Here is a 6,102-nt window from a genome sequence, read left to right as displayed (position 1 = left end):
ATAACAATGGGCACCATAGTGAATAAATCATATCAAGATATATTGATCAACTAAGGTATCAAACCTAGGTCCTGACATGGTGAAACATGGTTATATCACTACCCATGAGCATGATAGATCAGGTACAAGATCAATACGAGATGCAAACAAACAATCAATCAAACAGGTAACATGTATTGGACAGTGATTAACCGAAACAAATAGGAAACACAATTAATGCAACATATTATTTTCATTACTAAGCATATCAAAGACAATAAGTCAAAAGTACCTGCCTCCAAAATAAAGGTCCAATCCTATCAGGTCCAAATCTGACGTCGAGATACTCGTCTCGCGTCAAGTCCTGTATCACCAACATAAATATATTTTATTTAGCTACAATTCTCACAAATAGCTAAACAAAACCTCTAACTCTAAATGAGTATAAAACCTTAATCATACTATTAGATTAAAATAAAATCCTAATTCCTTTGACACAAACACTATCTGAAATAATTGAATCAAAACCATGATTCATAACATATATCAAATGTCCTACACCTTACCTTATTTCTCAGCCTTATTGATTTCTGGAACAAGGGGTGCTGCTGGTCGGAATTTTCTGCTAGAACCAAGTAAGCCCACAGAACACAAACTCCCTGCTGAAATCCTTCCCACTGATCAGATCAAGTTGAGATCAATAATAAGGAATCACAAATCAAACAACAACCCATCTTACAACCTAATCTTACCTCAGATGTGCCAATCTGTTGACAGGGGTGTGATGGCCGGAAATCAAGCAGGGACAGCAACAACTATTAATGCTGTGATAGCCGGAACCAACTAGGTGCCTTCCAACAATCGAATCCAAAAATCACACTACGAATGCATCAACTACCCAATCAAATACAAGTGCACAACTAAAATTGCAACCTGATCCTTACCTTCATCCAGTAACTCACTGGAATAGAGAACGGAGGATTTAGGGCTCCGGTGTTGTTTTCCAGCAAGGGGCTACTGAGGCAGTAAACTAGAGCAGAGGGCAACGACGACATACGGATCCCAAATGGTGGCCACGGCAGAACCCTTACCGACGTCGGAAGCAGAGGTTAGGGCAGAGGCTGCAAATCGACAGTGACTTTAAGCGTTGGCAGCCGGTTATCCACTAAGAGGGGCTAGGGCACGGTGGGAGCTCTCGGCCGCGTCTACTGTGGGGGCGTCGTCGCTGTCCCGTGTGGTGGTGGCGGCAACGGAGCGACGTTAGGGAAGACGACAGTGGGTCGACAGTGGCTCACGCGACGCCGATGCTTGGACAGGAAGGAAGAGGCAGTCGCTGGAGCTCTTGTGACCGGTGCTCGGCGTCGGCTGTGGTGGTGGCAAAGGAGAGGAGAAGAGGAGATAGGAGAAGAGAGGCGTCGGCGCCGGTTAGGGCAAGGGAAGAAGTCGGGCGCGCGGGTGGTTTCGGCGTCGGGTGCACGAGAAAGAAATAAGAGAAAAAGAAAAAGCAAATGGAAAAGAAAAATAAATCTTTTCCTCATTAAAACAAGGTAACCTAAACAGGCTTTTCTGGACCTCGTTTTTATCCCCGTCAACTCGTCCGTACGAGCTCCGAAAAATTTCCGAAAAATGTCCAAAAATTTCGGAAAATTCCCTTATTCATATTCGCCTATTTCCGGTATTTTACAGTTGCATTGGCACTTTCCGGTTTGTTGTGTTAACTCCTTGCATGGGATGCTACGGATTATATTGGGCATAGTGGTTCATTATGTTGGGTTTATCACTTTAATGTATTTACAGTAGATGTTTAGAGGTATAACCTTTGATGTTCATGGGTCTCAAAAAAAAATTAGAGATGTTATAGTCACTCTCCTCCAGTGACTTATATTAACTTACTATCTTGTCGGACATTCGGTCAGCCCGTTGACCTTGTTTGGACTTCATGTCAGCTATCCAATCGGCCCGTTGACCTAGCTGGACTTTCCTGCAACATTGAGTTAGCATAATAGATAAAGCAGTAAAGTATGATAGTGTTAACAGATTTCAAGATTCGCTGGTTCAGTCAACCGCACACATATAACCACTAGGACTTCCATTATCTGACTTTACTTACCAGGAGTTCCACCACCTACATTCATTCACTAGAATCTGACTTCACTCACCAGGATTTCTCCCACCTATCTTCACTCACTAGGGTCTGGTTTCACTCACCAGGACTTCCAATACTTAGCTTCACTCACTAGGATTTTCATCGCCTAACTTCACTCACTAGGGTCCGGCTTTATTCACCAGAACTTTCACTTTGTCTAATCTCCAGTTAGGACTAGTCACTCAGTAGACTTCTCATCTGTCTATCCTTCGGTTAAGGCTTACCTTTGCTAGTCATCTAGTCTTAACTAAACTTCTCTTTTCTAAACATCAAGTCTTGTTTGGATCAACTCTTGATCAACTGACTAGACTTAGGTATATTGGCAAACATTGAAACCCTAGAGGTCGATTGCACCAACACTTCCATACTACCTCAAACGATCATTCTACTACTTCGTCTTCACGTTGCAATTATACTACTGCTCTATTACACCCGACCACTACCGGAAGATTGACACCAACACACGAGCACATCTAGATTTCCACTTTTGTTGGTAACAAATTTTTATTAGTGCATATTTATTATATCTACAAAAGGAAGTGTAGGTAGTTATACTTCCCTATATTCCTTTGTACTCGATTACTCTACTGGGAGTTTATCGACAGAGAGATTTAGTGATTACCCATCGGAAAGGTCTTGGAATAGGATTTGTCGAAGGCTTCGAAGCAAGTAAAAACTCTTATATTCTTCTGTTTGTGTTTTTGTTCATTTATTCTGCTACACACTCGTATTTCTAAAAGCTGAAAAATAAAAGATTTTAAAATACACGTGATTCACCTCTTCTCTCACATGTCAATACTCCTACAAGTGGTATCAGAGTAATGCCACTCTGAATTAGTGCAACCACCAATCGAGCAGAGTTTTTTTTTTTACTTTCGCTTTGCTCTTTGTTGTTTCAATTTTAATTTTTTTTTTAATCTATATAAATTGGTACAATTATCTCTTTGGATAAACTTTTCATTGTGAATTCTTCGGATTGCTCAAAATTGGTGCAACATCACTCAAGCCTTATTTTTTTTCTTTATCTCTTACACTACTTATCCAAGACATAGTCTTGGAATCTTTGTGTGTATTTTCTATTTCAGAATCAAATGGCCCAAAATGAAGGTTACAACATCACCCGCCCACCACTCTTCGACAGGGATGATTTCTTTTACTGGAAGAAGAGAATGGAGGTATACCTGAAGACTGACATCAACTAGTGGTTTTCCATTCGATGAGGATACACGGTGCCAATAGATGAAGCAATAAAAGTACCACTTGACCCAAAACATTGGAACCTAGAAATGAAAAAGGCACAAACTGACTTAAAGGCATTGAACACCCTATAATGCAAACTAACCAAGGAAAAACTCAACCGAGTCAGACCTTTCAAGAACGCGAAGGGGCTTTGGAACAAATTGGTTGAGTTGCATGAAGGCACTAGTGATGTTAAGGTAACAAACTTGTTTTTAAATAGTTTATTTAACATGAAAATGCATGATGGAGAAATAGCAAGCTAGCTTCATGCGAGGATTAAGCACATCCTCAACAGACTTCACCTGATTGGCCATCGGTTGGAAAATCATGATATCATAAGATATGCCTTGAACACATTTCCCCGAAATACAATATAAGCATCTATGATAGATGCCTATAAAGTTTCGAGAAACTTGTCAAAGTTAAAATTAGATCAACTATTCTATGAATTTGAATTACATGAATAGACTAACTCCTAAAAGATCGAGAAAGGTATAACTTTTCTTGTAGGTTCAACCAAGGAGATGAAGACAAGAATCCTAACCTAGTTTGAGTTAGAAGATGAATTGGACTCGGAATCAAATGAAGAGCAGCTAGTGAACATGGTCAAAAGAATGTTCACTAAAAAGAAGAAGGGATTCACAAAGAAGGATCTACAAAAGGTAATCAAGTCAACCTCTAACGACAGAAAAACCAACATCACCTATTTCAGATGTAACAAAAAGGGGCATTTTAAGAGCGAGTGCCCAAATCGAAAGGAGGACAAGACTAAGAAAATGAAGAAGAAGAAGGCACTCCACACTACCTGGGATGAATCTTCCTTAGAAGAATTGGGCATAGAAGATCGAAAGCAAGCTAGCTACCTTGCACTCATGGCAACCGAACCAGAGATGGAAAGCGATTGTGATCGAGCAAGCGAGTCCGAGTACGAGTTAAGCCATGAGTATGTACTCATTTCTGAAGGTTTCAAGAAGGTAACATTTAATTCAACTGCAAATTTTTTAGAATAATTGCATGCATGAATAAGAAAGTATCTAGATATGAAAAACAATTTGAAACACTCCCCAAGTAAAATCAACACCTTAAGGAACCACTAAACTTTCAAACTAAAAACACTAACTTAACTCAAGTTAAAGGACTGAGGAAGCAAACTCTCACCTAAAAACTGAAGTAACCAATCTAAAAGAATTATTAAAAATATTTACCACCAGATTCAAATACCTAGATATGATACTTAGATCCCAACGAGATATGTACAACAAATTCGGATTTGAATACAAATCCAACTCAACAAATAAAACTTTTATTTCATTAATAAGTCAAATTTAAAAATAAATCAAAGCATGAATTCCAAAAGCTTGTCTAACCAAACAAATAGAACTGAATAAATTTTATGTACCTAAAAATAAAATTCACTATATAAAAACAAAACAAAACAATTCCTTAAATAGATCTAATAAAACAAAACAATCAATTAATCCAGACTCGAGCTACAAGTCCAACTCAATTAAAATGCTTAGATCCCATGAGCAAAGCCATAATCAAGTATATTACAACTATAAAATAAATTAATATAAACCTAATCAAAAACTTAACACAAAACATGAGTTCAATAATTTAGGAGGAGACTAAATTATTTGACACCTCAAAAACTTAACATACCTATTTGGGTATTTAGGACTAGATTAAAAAATATAGTTTGATTCTTGTCCAACATAGTAGCAGGGTAGGGCGAGATGATAATATGTTAGGAAACTTTGGTCTAGGGAGTCAGGTAGGGTAAGGTGTACCCTATGTGGTCTACTTGGCTGAGTGGAACTAACCGAAGCTATTTCGCCACATCCAAAACGAATTAGACCAAGATTTATCAATAGGAAGATTAAATGTCCAATTTTTAAAAAGACTTTGTCTAGAAATAGTTGTTGTTCTAATACCCAAGAAAACCCCTGTGCCTCACCACAGCCTGGAAGTTAATTTTTAAAATATATATTTAATTAACTAACAATCAAACCTAAATTCAACACAAGGTCAAACCATCTTCAAAATATAATTCATCTTATAAAACTATAGGAATAGCTTGGTTGAAAAATTAGACTGGGTGAAATAATTAAGATAATTTAAATTAAATTTAAAATTAAATTGAATTAAAATTAATATTAATATTAAAAATTAAAAAATTAAATTAAATTTAAATTTAAATTAAATTATAATTAAACTAAAATTTAAATGTAAATTAAAATTAACAATAAAAGTTAAACTTAATTTTAAAATTTAATTAAACCTAACTTAAGCTTAATCATGTCATCAAAATTAATAACGACTCATACTTTTTATAGGAATCCAAGTTGATATTGGATAGTGGTTGTTCCAGACATATGACTGGAGATCACACCAAATTCATCAAACTAACACACAAGAGCTTAGGAACTATTGCCTTTGGAAACAATGGTAAACTTAAGGTAATTGGGATAGGTAATATTGAACTCAAATTTGATTTTGTTATTCAAAAAATATTACTTGTTGACAAGTTTAAGTCAATTTACTTAGTATTAGTCAACTTTGTGATTCTAGTTATAAGGTTAAATTGGTATTAGGGGTATCAATTTGGGTGGGTCGGGTCGGGTTGAGTTTTTTTTTTTAACTCAACTCGAACCCGACCCGAACTCGAGTTCAACCCAAAACACCTCAACCCGAACCTGAACCCGACCAACCCGATCAACCCGAACCATATAACTCGA

At 37.1% G+C, this 6,102-nt stretch overlaps 1 long non-coding RNA gene across 1 annotated transcript; it reads right to left on the bottom strand.

Annotated features, from left to right (window-relative positions):
- Positions 1–218: 218 nt before the first annotated feature.
- On the bottom strand, positions 219–772 carry LOC121973417. The gene is made up of 3 exons (XR_006109595.1): positions 732–772; positions 546–656; positions 219–343 (listed from the first exon to the last, which is right to left on the bottom strand). It is a non-coding gene; the product is annotated as an uncharacterized LOC121973417 (long non-coding RNA).
- Between the last annotated feature and the right edge of the window lie 5,330 nt (positions 773–6,102).

Source organism: Zingiber officinale, chromosome 4A (assembly GCF_018446385.1).
Source record: "Zingiber officinale cultivar Zhangliang chromosome 4A, Zo_v1.1, whole genome shotgun sequence".
Classification (NCBI taxonomy): domain Eukaryota; kingdom Viridiplantae; phylum Streptophyta; class Magnoliopsida; order Zingiberales; family Zingiberaceae; genus Zingiber; species Zingiber officinale.
The sequence above is the reverse complement of the archived record's forward strand: the minus strand, read 5'-3'. Positions and strand labels throughout refer to the sequence as shown.